The sequence below is a fragment of the Amblyomma mixtum genome, chromosome 5 (assembly GCF_055824585.1).
Source record: "Amblyomma mixtum isolate Tamu chromosome 5, ASM5582458v1, whole genome shotgun sequence".
Lineage (NCBI taxonomy): Eukaryota > Metazoa > Arthropoda > Arachnida > Ixodida > Ixodidae > Amblyomma > Amblyomma mixtum.
The window spans coordinates 127,646,550-127,658,861 of record NC_143016.1 but is presented as its reverse complement, the minus strand read 5'-3'; the positions used below and the strand labels follow the sequence as shown (position 1 = coordinate 127,658,861).

The 12,312-nt window shown below is 53.2% G+C and overlaps 1 protein-coding gene across 1 annotated transcript in view; it reads left to right on the top strand.

Moving 5' to 3' along the window:
- LOC149343663 (carbohydrate sulfotransferase 1-like) overlaps window positions 1-12,312 on the top strand; it is a 64,962-nt gene that overhangs the window by 16,417 nt on the left and 36,233 nt on the right. The window lies entirely within an intron of this gene.

Genomic DNA, 12,312 nt, shown 5'->3' with positions numbered 1-12,312 from the left:
ACCAGTATCTGTGTACAGCCCAAGACCCCCGTGGATCTGCGTACTCTTATGCAGGCAGAGAGAACACGGAGCTGGATCAACCTTTCCAGCTCCATGATCTGCGGGCGGCTCTCGCCAAAATGAAACGGGGCACTGCGCCAGGACGGGATAAGGTCACCGTCAAGCTTTTGACGAACCTTCCCGACATGGCATACCAGTCCCTCCTGGAATACGTAAATGCGATTTGGCGCGGGGACACCCCCCTGCCAATCGAATGGAAAACGGCTTTGGTCACATTTATTCCTAAAGCTGGCAAACCAATTGACACAGATAACCTCCGCCCCATCTCTCTCACCTCATGCGTGGGCAAACTAATGGAGACGATGGTGCGGGATCGGTTATCTACATATCTTGAACACAAACAAGTCTTTGCGAGCACCATGTTCGGATTCCGCCCACACAGATCCGCACAGGATGTCCTCCTGCAACTCAATCGGGAAGTCCTTGACCCCCTCGAATGCCCCCATAATGACCGGGTAGTACTCGCCTTGGATCTTAAAGGGGCATTTGACAATGTAACACATGAGATCATACTCACTAACCTAAGTCACACCGACTGTGGCCTCAACACATTCCAATACATAAGCCAATTTTTAATGGATCGTCAATCCTACATTCGAATTCAAGATAGAGACCATGGTCCTTACCTACTCGGCACGCGGGGAACCCCTCAAGGCGCGGTACTTTCCCCGCTGCTCTTCAATCTGGCCATGATGCACCTGCCGGCCCAGCTGAGTGGTGTCGCCGGCGTGCAGCACGCCCTGTACGCTGATGACATCACTCTGTGGGCCACGCAGGGCAGCACAGGAGACATTGAAACCAGCCTGCAAACAGCGGCGACGATAGTAGACCGCTACGCCCGCCGCTGCGGTCTTCAATGTTCCCCTCAAAAATCGGAATTTGTGCACCTCCGCCCCTCAGAGAAGTGCACAACTAAAATATCTCTCTCTCTTGAGAGTGGTCCCATACGCGAAAGTGATGAGATACGGGTACTCGGACTCTACATCCACAAACACAGGCGGTCAGACACTACATTGGCCAAACTCCGTAAGGTGGGGGACCAGGTGGGCCGCATGGTCCGCCGGGTTTCCAACAAACGCGGTGGGTTACGAAGTAAGGATGCCTTGCGGCTGGCAAACGCCTTCGTAACTAGTCGAATTCTCTATTCGACTCCTTATCTCCACCTACGGAAACAAGAGGAGGACGCCCTTGAGGTCATCCTTCGCAAAATTGTTAAACGTGCCCTTGACCTCCCTATCACTACTTCAAACAGCCGGCTTATGGCTCTTGGGGTGGTGAATACTTTCCGGGAGCTCCGGGAGGCGCACCTTACAAACCAGTACACGCGCTTGTCGCTAACGGAGTCGGGTCGCCGCCTTCTTGCTCGACTCCATATCCAACACACCCCTCCAATGGAAGACAGGTTTCGCATCCCGGAACTGTGGAGACGTGCCCTCCACGTGCGGCCTCTTCCAGCAAACATGTCACATGAAGACCATAATGGTCGGCGCCTGGCACGAGCGGAAGCGCTAGCCCGATATTATGGCAACAAAACAGGTGTATACTACGTGGACGCCTCCGGCCCTCACCATGGGGGATGGTACACGGCCGCGGTAGTTCACAACAGCAACACAGTTAACGGCCTAACTTTTAGAGCTCGCAGTGCAACACAAGCAGAAGAGGTCGCGATTGCACTCGCGGCCTCACATTCCAATTCAAAATACATAATCACCGACTCGCGAGGGGCCTGTCGGAACGTCGAACAAGGCTGCACTCCCTTCCTAGCCTATCGAATATATCAAAATTGCATACGGGATACGGACCCCGCACACCGTTACCTCATATGGGCCCCTGCTCATCAGGGGTTGGCAGGAAACGAGGCAGCAGACGCAGCCGCCCGCGCGCTCTCTCACCGGGCTGTTTTCTCCTCCCCATCCGATCAGGAACCCGATTTTAATCCGGTCTATACATTCAAAGATATTACAACATATTATCAAAATTGTCATCGCCTTTACCCTAGCCCATGTAAAGGCCTGAAGAAGGCGGATGAGCGGCTCCTTATCCGCCTTCTCACCAATACTTTGCTGTGCCCGGCAGCGCTAAAACATTTTGACCCCTCCTTTAGCGGCAGCTGCCCACACTGTAGTGCAGTGTCTTCTGACACCTATCACATGGTGTGGGCCTGCCCCTCCAACCCCGCTATTCCCCCCATCCCCAACCCAACCCGGGAGGACTGGGAGGCGACCCTGCTCGGCTGCCACGACTTACAGGCCCAACAAGCCTTAGTCGGGCGCGCCCGGGCGGCGGCAACCGCCACTGGGGTCCCATACTAGGGACCTCCACCTAGTGTTTGTAAGGATCGGTCCCTTACGGGCTGATCCAAACATACCTCCAGTTCATTCGAAATAAATGTTTTCACCACCACCACCACCACCGACTCGCGAGGGGCCTGTCGGAACTACGAGTTGGGCTGGGCTCCCCCGCTTGCCTGGCGCATACTGGAATATAGCTGTCGATCTGAAGATCCAACTCCACGCAACCTGATTTGGGCCCGCGGTCACCGGGGACTCCACGGATACGAACAGGCCGATCAGGCCGCCCGCGCACTCTCTCCCCGTGCTATCTCCCTGTCCTTGGAAGGGTTCTCCCAATCAGACAATCTGGCCATTACATTCAAATAAATCACCAATTACTACAAGGAGGAGCACCGGCGCTACCCGGCCCCTTGTAAGGGTCTGGATCGCGCTGACGAGCTCCTCCTCATCAAAATTCTTACTAACACTGTACTGTGCCCGGCGGTGCTTAAACATTTCAATAAATCCTTTGATGGCGTGTGCCAGTTTTGTGGGGAGGTGGCTGACACCTTCCACATGGTTTGGGCGTGTCAGTCAAACCCATCTATCCCCCCCAACCCCAACCCCACCAGAGAGGACTGGGAGGCGGCCCTGCTCGGCTGTCTGGACCTAAAGACCCAAAAGGCCTTGGTTGACCGGACGCGGGCGGCGTTGCTTGCCAATGGGGCCCCGGAATAGGGCCTCCACCTAGTATTGTTAGGGAAAGGGCCAATAGGCCCTACCCCAATCACCTCTCTGTAAATATTTATTGCATTATAAATGTTTTTCACCACCACCATCTTAGAATTTGCGAGGCAAGAGGTGATATTTCGCCTGCAAGATAATGTTCACAGGCCCGGCGAGAGTCTGTGATAACCGTTTTCGATTTTGGATCGGCGGCAGCGAGAGCTATTGCGACTTCCTCCGCTCGTGTTGAACTTGGGGCCCGAAAAGATAGCCCATCGACATTCATTCCCCGGTGGACTACGGCAGCCGTGAAGAATCCCGCGGAGGAAGGCCCTGTGATTTCCACGTAGTAGACGCCCTCTTTATATCCATATTGCCTCTCAGGCGTGCGATTCCGCGCTTGTCGTCTGCCTTCATGTGAAGCCATGTCCATGTTACGCGGGAGCGGAGCGACCCAGAGCATGTGGCGCCACAGCACCGGGATGTTCTCCGTCCCCTCTGGTATGCATGTGTGTTTGGATGTGTAAGCGGTTTAGCAGGCGGCGCCCAGGAACCGTCTGCGATAGCCGCGTATATTGGTTCACGAGGTGGGCCTCCCGCAACTCCTGATAGGAGTTTACCACTCCCAACGCCTTCAGTTTGGCGTTGGAGGTAGCCACCGCGAGGTCCAGTGCTCGCTTTGTTGCCTTCCTGAGAGGACTGGAAGGCGGCCATGCTCGGCTGTCAGGACCTAAAGACCCAAAAGGCTTTGGTTCACCGGCCGCGGGCGCCGTTGCTTGCCAATGGGGCCCCGGAATAGGGGCTCCACCTAGTATTGTTAGGGGAAATGGCCAATAGAGCCTACCCCAATCACCTCTCTGTAAAAATTTATTGCACTATAAATGTTTTTCACCACCACCACCACTCCTAAAGGCGAAGCTTTTGTTCCTCTTTCACTCCAAGCTACCTTCCTTCCCTCACGGCGTGTTTGAGGTGTTCACGGGTATGTGAGACAGTTGCTGCGCCTTTCCTTTAAAATCACTATCACAACGGAGACGCACAATGACCACTTTAGGGAGCGTTGTCACTGCAGCCCGTTCGTGATCTCTTCGGGCGGTGTGCGGGCTTTGACAGGCCTCCTAGAGACTCGAAGCGATTTGTCCAACGGGCAAGATGAAAATATGTTTTAATGAAATTTTGGGCGTCGCGCCGAACGGGCGATGGCGTTCCGTGGACTCTCTGGCTGCGCTGCAATACGCTATCGCGTTCCACGCTTAAAGGCGAAGCTTAAGCGTCCTCCCAATTTTTGTTTCATATTTTGTTTCAAAGGACGAAACTGCATATGGATGGATGGAAAAACTTTGTTTTCGTCACAGAGCACGTGTGGACGATTCCGTGTTAGATGGCCATCAGCCCAAGGCTTACGGCGACCTGGGTGGCCGACTCCACGGCCCTGGTCTGGACGACCGGGTCTGAGCTGATGGTGGTGGTGAAAACATTTATTAAGAATGAACAGGAGGTATGTTTGGATCAGCCCGTAAGGAACCGATCCTTACAAACACTAGGTGGAGGTCCCTAGTATGGGACCCCAGTGGCGGTGACCGCCGCCCCGGCGCGCCCGACTAAGGCTTGTTGGGCCTGTAAGTCGTGGCAGCCGTCGCCTCCCAGTCCTCCCGGGTTGAGTTGGGGATGGGGGGAATAGCGGGGTTGGAGAGGCAGGCCCACACCATGTGACAGGTGTCAGAAAACACTGCACTACAGTGTGGGCAGCTGCCGCTAAAGGAGTGGTCAAAATGTTTTAGCGCTTCCGGGCAGAGCAGTGTATTGGTGAGAAGGCGTGGAAGGAGCCGCTCATCCGCCTTCTTCAGGCCTTTACATGGGCTAGGGTAAAGGCGATGCCAGTTTTGATAATATTTTGTAATATCTTTGAATGTATAGATCGGATTAAAATCGGGTTCCTGATCGGATGGGGAGGAGAAAACAGCCCGGTGAAACAGCGCGCGGGCGGCTGCGTCTGCTGCCTCGTTTCCTGCCAACCCCTGATGAGCAGGGGCCCATATAAGGTACCGGTGTGCGGGGTCCGTATCCCGTATGCAATTTTGGTAGACTCGATAGGCTAGGAAGGGAGTGCAGCCTTGTTCGATGTTCCGACAGGCCCCTCGCGAGTCGGGATTATGTATTTTGAATCGGAATGCGAGGCCGCGAGAGTAATCGCGACCTCTTCTGCTTTTGTTACACTGCTGGCTCGGAACGTAAGGCTGTTAACTGTGTTGCTGTTGCAAACCACCGCGACCGTGCACCATCCCCCGTGGTGAGGACCGGAGGCGTGCGCGTAGTATACGCCTGTTTTGTTGCCATAATGTCGGGCTAGCGCTTCCGCTCGTGCCAGGCGCCGACCATTATGGTCTTCGTATGACATGTTTGCTGGAAGAGGCTGCACATGGGGGGCACGTCTCCACAGTTCTGGGATGCGAAACCTGTCTTCTATTGGAGGGGTGCGTTGGATATGGAGTCGAGCAAGAAGGCGGCGACCCGACTCCGTTAGCGACAAGCGCGTGTACTGGTTTGTAAGGTGCGCCTCCCGAAGTTCCCGCAAAGTATTCACACTCCTAGAGCCATAAGCCGGTTGTTTGAAGTAGTGATGGGGAGGTCCAGGGCACGCTTAATAATTTTTCGAAGGATGACCTCAAGCGCATCCTCCTCTTGTTTTCGTAGGTGGAGATAAGGAGTCGAAGAGAGAATTCGACTGGTTACAAAGGCGTTTGCCAGCCGCAAGGCATCCTTACTTCGTAACCCCCGGCTTTGTTTGAAAACCGGCGGACCATGCGGCCCACCTGGTCCCCCACCTTACGGAGTTTGGCCAATGTAGTGTCTGGCCGTCTGTGTTTGTGGATGTAGAGTCCTAGTAGCCGTATCTCGTCACTTTCGCGTATGGGACCACTCTCAAGAGAAAGAGAGATTTTAGTTGTGCACTTCTGTGAGGGGCGGAGGTGCACAAATTCCGGTTTTTGAGGGCAACATTCAAGACCGCAGCGACGGGCGTAGCGGTCTACTATCGTCGCCGCTGTTTGCAGGCTGGTTTCAATGTCCCCTGTGCTACCCTGCGTGGCCCACAGGGTGATGTCATCGGTGTACAGGGCGTGCTGCACGCCGGCAACACCCTCCAGCTGTGCCGGCAGGTGCATCATAGCCAGATTGAAGAGAAGCGGGGAAAGTACCGCCCCCTGGGGGGTTCCCCGCGTGCTGAGTAGGTAGGGACCATGCTCTGTACCTTGTATTCGGATATAGGATTGACGATCCATTAAAAATTGGCTTATGTATCGGAATGTGTTGAGGCCACAGTCGGTCTGGCTTAGGTTACTGAGTATGATCTCGTGTGTTACATTGTCAAATGCCTGTTTAAGATCCAAGGCGAGTACTACCCTGTCATTATGGGGACATTCGAGGGGGTCAAGGATTTCTCGATTAAGTTGCAGGAGGACATCCTGTGCGGATCTGTGTGGGCGGAATCCGAACATGGTGCTCGCAAAAACATGTTTGTGTTCAAGATATGCAGATAACCTATCCCGCACCATCGTCTCCATTAGTTTGCCCACACAAGAGGTGAGAGAGATGGGGCGAAGGTTATCTGTGTCAATTGGTTTGCCTGATTTAGGAATAATTTTGACCAGAGCCGTTTTCCAGTCAATTGGCCGGGGGTGTCCCCGTGCCAAATTGCATTGATGTAGTCGAGGAGGGACTGGTATGCCAAGTCGGGCAGGTTCGTCGAAAGCTTGACGGTGACCTTATCCCTTCCTGGCGCAGTGCCCCGTTTCATTTTGGCAAGAGCCGCTGCAGATCATGGAGCTGGAAAGGTTGATCCAGCTCCGTGTTGTCCTTGCCTGCATAAGAGTATGCAGATCCACGGTGGTCTTGGGCTGTACACAGATACTGGTCCCGAAGTTTCTGTGCCAGTTGAGTTGTGTTGCCAGGGAAAGCGTGCATGGCTCGCTGCAAATGTTTTTGTGTATTCGGTTCGTGTTTGGGTTCGGTCGAGTAGGCCTCGAAAGAGACGCCATGTGTTGCGGCTGGACATTTTTCGCGCGGCCGTGTTGCATCTATCCACCTAGTTGGAGTCGGCGAGTTGGGCCGCGTACTCTGCCGCTTTTTGGGTAAGCTCGGCAATTCGAGCTTTAAACTTTCTGTTATGTTTCTGGCGTCGCCAATGGCGGATGAGGCTGCGACGGGCTTCCCAGAGGTGTAGAAGGTGGTTATCCACGTTCGTGACCGCGTCTGAGAGCTGGATCTGAGTTTCATGCGAGAAAAGGTGTGTCAGCAGCTGTTGGGACCATGCTGGGCAGCCTTGCGAGGAAATGGGTGTGTTATCAAGTGAGTGAAAATTTTGCCTGAATTTCGTCAAATCTGGGATACGGGCTTGTGTTCTGGGACGCTTGAGGGGGCGTGGGCTTAGTGTAGTGTTAAGGATGAAGTGGTCGCTACCGAGGGTCTCCTCGGTGTTGAGCCAGTCTGCGTGTAGTATGTTGCGAGTGAAAGTTAAGTCCGGACACGTATCCCGTGTCACGGAATTTCCTAGCCGGGTTGTGTGGACAGGGTCCGTGTGGAGGGTGAACGCCCAACGTGGACGCAAGCTCCGCCAGCTTAAGCACGCGCGACTCCTCCTTGCGATACCCCCACAGCTGACTGGGATCGCTAAAGTCGCCCACAATCAGCAGGGGATCGCGGCCCGCTACTCTTAGCGCGCGGCTAAAGAGGTCCGCAAAAGTCAATCGCTGAAGTTTGGGAGAGCAGTACACGTTGAGTATATGCAACGGTGGGTCCCTGTGGCGGACTGGTAGGAGGGTCACCATTACATAAGAATACTCTAGTTGGAGGTCGAGATCCATTAAGTTGGCTGTGTAGTCTTTGTGAACGAGAAGACAAGACGCGGGATCCTGTTGGAATGTCGTGTAATTTGAAATTGTGGCGGCCAAGCCTGGCTTTTGGAGGGCAACCACGGCTGGTAATGACTCGAAAGTTTCAAGGTAGAGGCGGAAATTGGCCCGCTTAGTGCGGTCCTTAAAGCCTCTACAGTTCCACTGTGTTATTGAAGTTGACATGGCCGAATTGGAGATAGCGGAACTCCTTTGATTAAGGTGTCTCGCCATGATTTAAAATTCTTGGGGGGGGGGGGAGGAGGAGGAGGGATTGACTGCCCCAAAGCCGTCTATCTACTTGCGCCATCAAGGGGGTGATGACGGAAGAAGCGGGGCAGCTGTCCTCATTGGCCGAATCAGTAATCAGACAGTTGAATTTTGAAGGGCGGGATAAGTCCCTAATGAGTCCTGTCCGACGGAGGAGGCGGGGGTTGTCCGAAATGTGTTTTTAGACCACCGCGGGGACGGTAGATTTGACGTTTGTCAAGATCTGGTCCATGGCGGCCTCGATCATATATCGCAATTTAGACGTTAAGTGCTCCTCCATCGCAGAGATGGCTGTCACGAGGGCAGGCGAGATCTCCGCGTCGCTCTCCATTGCGTCCGGTTTCTGCGGGCTCGGTGCGGCGGACGCAAATTTTGACTATAAATTTGGAACTTTGTTGAGCAAAAGCTCATTCTGTGCCCGCAGCACGTCTATCCGTTTTTCGTATTCCGCGTCGAGTGCGGAGTCGGTTACGGGGGAGGGTGAGGGTGACGGATGGGAGGAAGAGGAGGCGATCTCAGCCCAGCTGCTCACCTGTTTGTCGTGTTGAGGCGCTGATGCCCGGGCGCCGGCGGCGCCAATTGGTTTGAGGGCCGGGAAGTGGCCAGTGTCTCTGCCGCTGGGCGGTGGAGGCGGCGTCTTCTTCCGGGCGCTGGCTTCACCGACGGTGAAGAAGGTTACAATGTCTTCTGGTCGGTGCCGTGAGCACCACGCGGCGTTCCGCCACCGGCACCTGATTTGGAATGACTTGGCTGCTTGCCAGGTTGCTGGTTTTTTGGCAGCTCTGGGCATTAGCCTTGGGGCCATGCACCTTGAGCTGCCGGAATTTTCCCGTGCAGTCGCGGGAGTTGGTAGCGTGGGATTCCCACAGACTGTACAGGGCAGAGTACATTCATGCGGCGCTTTGACTCAGTCGACGGTCGGCGCCGTTTGGCCACACAGGCCACACTTTTCATCCGGGCAGGGGCAGGTGTCTGCTCGGTGGCCCACAGCGCCGCACTGCACGCAGGCCGGAATGGTTTTCTTGTACGCACGCACAAGGGTCACCTCGGAGTTATGATGCACATATCGCGGCACCACTTTTCCCACGAAGGTGAGCGCCGCGACGTCTGTTTTGCCAAGCTTGGGGATATCGGCAAGCGCTCCAGCACGCCACTGGATCTTGTTTTGGAGGGACTCACTGGCCTCGTGCTTGGCCACGGTGATGACGCCGAGGCACACGTCTCCAGTCAGTTTCAACTGGCCGTACATGGAGAGCTGGCCCTTCGGTGATGTTAGTTGAAAATCCTGCAAAAGCTTGTCTGTGACGTGCGGCTCTCTGGCGCCTGCGACGATCAGGTTTTGCTCCCATGTGGGGAGCAGGCTGAGGGATGCTGCGGCCTTGGCGTCCAGATAGGCCGCTAACGCTGCTCCCAGCTCGCCATGTTGGTATACATCCCTGAGAGCGACGGTCACCCGGGGCTTCAGGACGATGACGATGTCTTCTGGATAAAACGCGGAAGTGGCTTTGGTTTCCAAGAGGGTCCGGTCTTAGACTGGGCTCCTCCGTGAAGCGCTGCAGCGCGCGCAGCAGCGTTGTGCCGTGTTGAGTGGCTTGCCGATGTGGCGTCCGTTTTCTTGGAGGCCGCGTTCCGCTTGCAGGAGTGGCGTTGGACTAGTTTGAAGAGCCTCGGGTTCTCGATGGGCGCAGAATCCGGGCTCTCAGGCGTTGGAGTTGAAGGAACCTTGGACCAGGCCATGGCGTCCGGATCGTAGCGGCGTTGTACTTTTTGGGCAGCCATCTTTACACGGGTGGGCGACTCACTCACGGCTGAGCCTCGGCGTAGGCGTTAGGCCTAGCGCCGTTGTCACGAAACGCGAGTGAGGATCGGCCCTAAAATGCGTAAATGTTGCCCCACCTGTGTGTGAGTGGTGTCCACAGGTAGCTGTCGACTTCGCAAAGACAGACGCGGCTGTGTTGACGGGGTTCCGGCCGAAATTCCGTGCTCCAGCCAAAAGTTGGCGGAGACGATGCGCTGCACGTCCACTCGCTCCGCGCACTCATGCGCCCCCCCGAGCTGGCCAACGCGGCCTCCCACTTCTCGAGGGAAGGATCACGGATAATGTCCGCCGGTGGCGGTACTATGCTGCAGCTCCATAATATGTGGTCATAGGTTGCCAATTCCTGACACCATTTGCACTCCGGCTGAATATACAGGTAGATTTTGATCAACACGTATGGGTTGAAGAAACATCTAGTCTCCAATCGTCGCCAGACGCATTCCTGCGCCTTCACCAATTGCTTGTCCGGGGGTGGGTAAATCCTCCGCTCATGTCTGAAATGGTTAGTAATCTCATGAAAGGATACCAGCCCATCTCTCGTGGGCCTTCCCTTGACGTCCGGCTCACCTACTCGGCTAAACCTCGAGCATTCACGAAGCTGCATAGATTTCCTGCATAGACCTACATGCATTTCGGTTGAAAAAAGGAAGAGAAGGAGACGGTGGCTTCTACGAATGTAATTGTCTGAAGTGACTACACAGAAGGAGTGTTCTGTCATCAGCTCAGAGTTATCCGAGGTATTGCGACGCTTTTGAGTTGCAGATTTTAGTGCTGAAACCTTTATTTATGCTCTTCAGGGTTTCCAACAGGCGAACTTTGCGCGGCTTGCTGTGAAGAGGGAGGGATCCCTAGGTAACCCCTTCCTGTGGTTTGCTCCTCAGAGAGGACCTTATTCGGAGATACCGACCGCTCCATTAGGGCTCACTATTTGAGTTGTAGTTATCCTCTCTTCTGCGATCATCAGAGGTCACGCGCTGAAACCGGAAGGTGTGAGTTGCCGTAGTTATGTAGCTCGGACGAGTGGTGTCTTTTCGTTCACTAAAATTTTCACACTTTTTTGAATTTTTAAGTCATCATCGTCATCTGATTAAGTCAACTGCAGGACAAACGCCTCTCCCATACCTCTCCAATGAGCCCTGTCCTCTGGCATCTGCTGCCACCTTTTCCTGACCCACTTTTGTATCACCTCAGACCGCCTAAATTTCTGCCGCCCCTTGCACGGTTGCCTACTCGTGGTATCCAGTGTGTTACTCCTGACGACCAACGGTTATTTAGCCTTCGCTTGTATCTAATAATTAATAACTAGTATGCGATATACTAGTATGTAAACTAGTTAACTAGTATGTAGTAAACCTGGAATGTATAATTTTAAATTACATATCTTCACAATTTCCAATCTCTCAACATTGTTACATACCCTGCCAGCTTCCTAAACCTGTAGCTGTACAAAGGCGGTGCTACTACTTCTAGTAGTGTGATACTTGTTAGCCGTAATAAATGTCGTGAGTATACAAAAAGCGGTAATTTTATTTTAGAGGGTTAAATTAACTCTCAAAAAGGAGGTACCGTAACCTGGAAGATAAATAATCGGCATGCAGATAATAAAGAGTGACCTACCCACTAGCTGAATACAAATTATCATTGAATTACAGCACCTGTATGTGATATAAATAGTTGTTAAAGCGGGGTTTTGTTCCATGAATGCATGAAATCAGCTAGATTACGTGCTCAAAAATTTTGCTTGATGGTCTTGTTGATGGGGAAGGTTGGGAGCTATCGGATGAAAAGCACTGCCCGAATCTAGCAGCTGAACCTTATTTCCCAACTTCTACTATTCAGAGAAAGCTCAAGTCTTTCGGAGTTTTCAAACAACCTTAGACGTCGTATTGCCTTTTTAAGCGCTAAGAGAAAGTAGAACACAAGAAAATATGTTGAAACGATACGCGATATGGGTGGTGTTCGACATTTTAAAGCTCTGCGTCTAAATAAGAATCCGCATCAAGTACCTCCTCTCACCTAGTCTTGTAGAATATTTGCGCTGAGAATATTTCTGTATTTATGTTGTTTGATTTATTTCATCAATAAAAGGAGAATCCTTTAGGAAAAACTATCAATAAGGACAACAAGATTGGAGCATCTTTGCTGCACAAAAATGACTCGAAGCAAATGCAGGACATAAAACTCTGCAACAGTGATGCTTGAAAAAATAAATTCGTCGTCCTCTCATAATCCATCATGTTGCTGACAGCGAGCCCAAAATATAACGGGTTTGAGG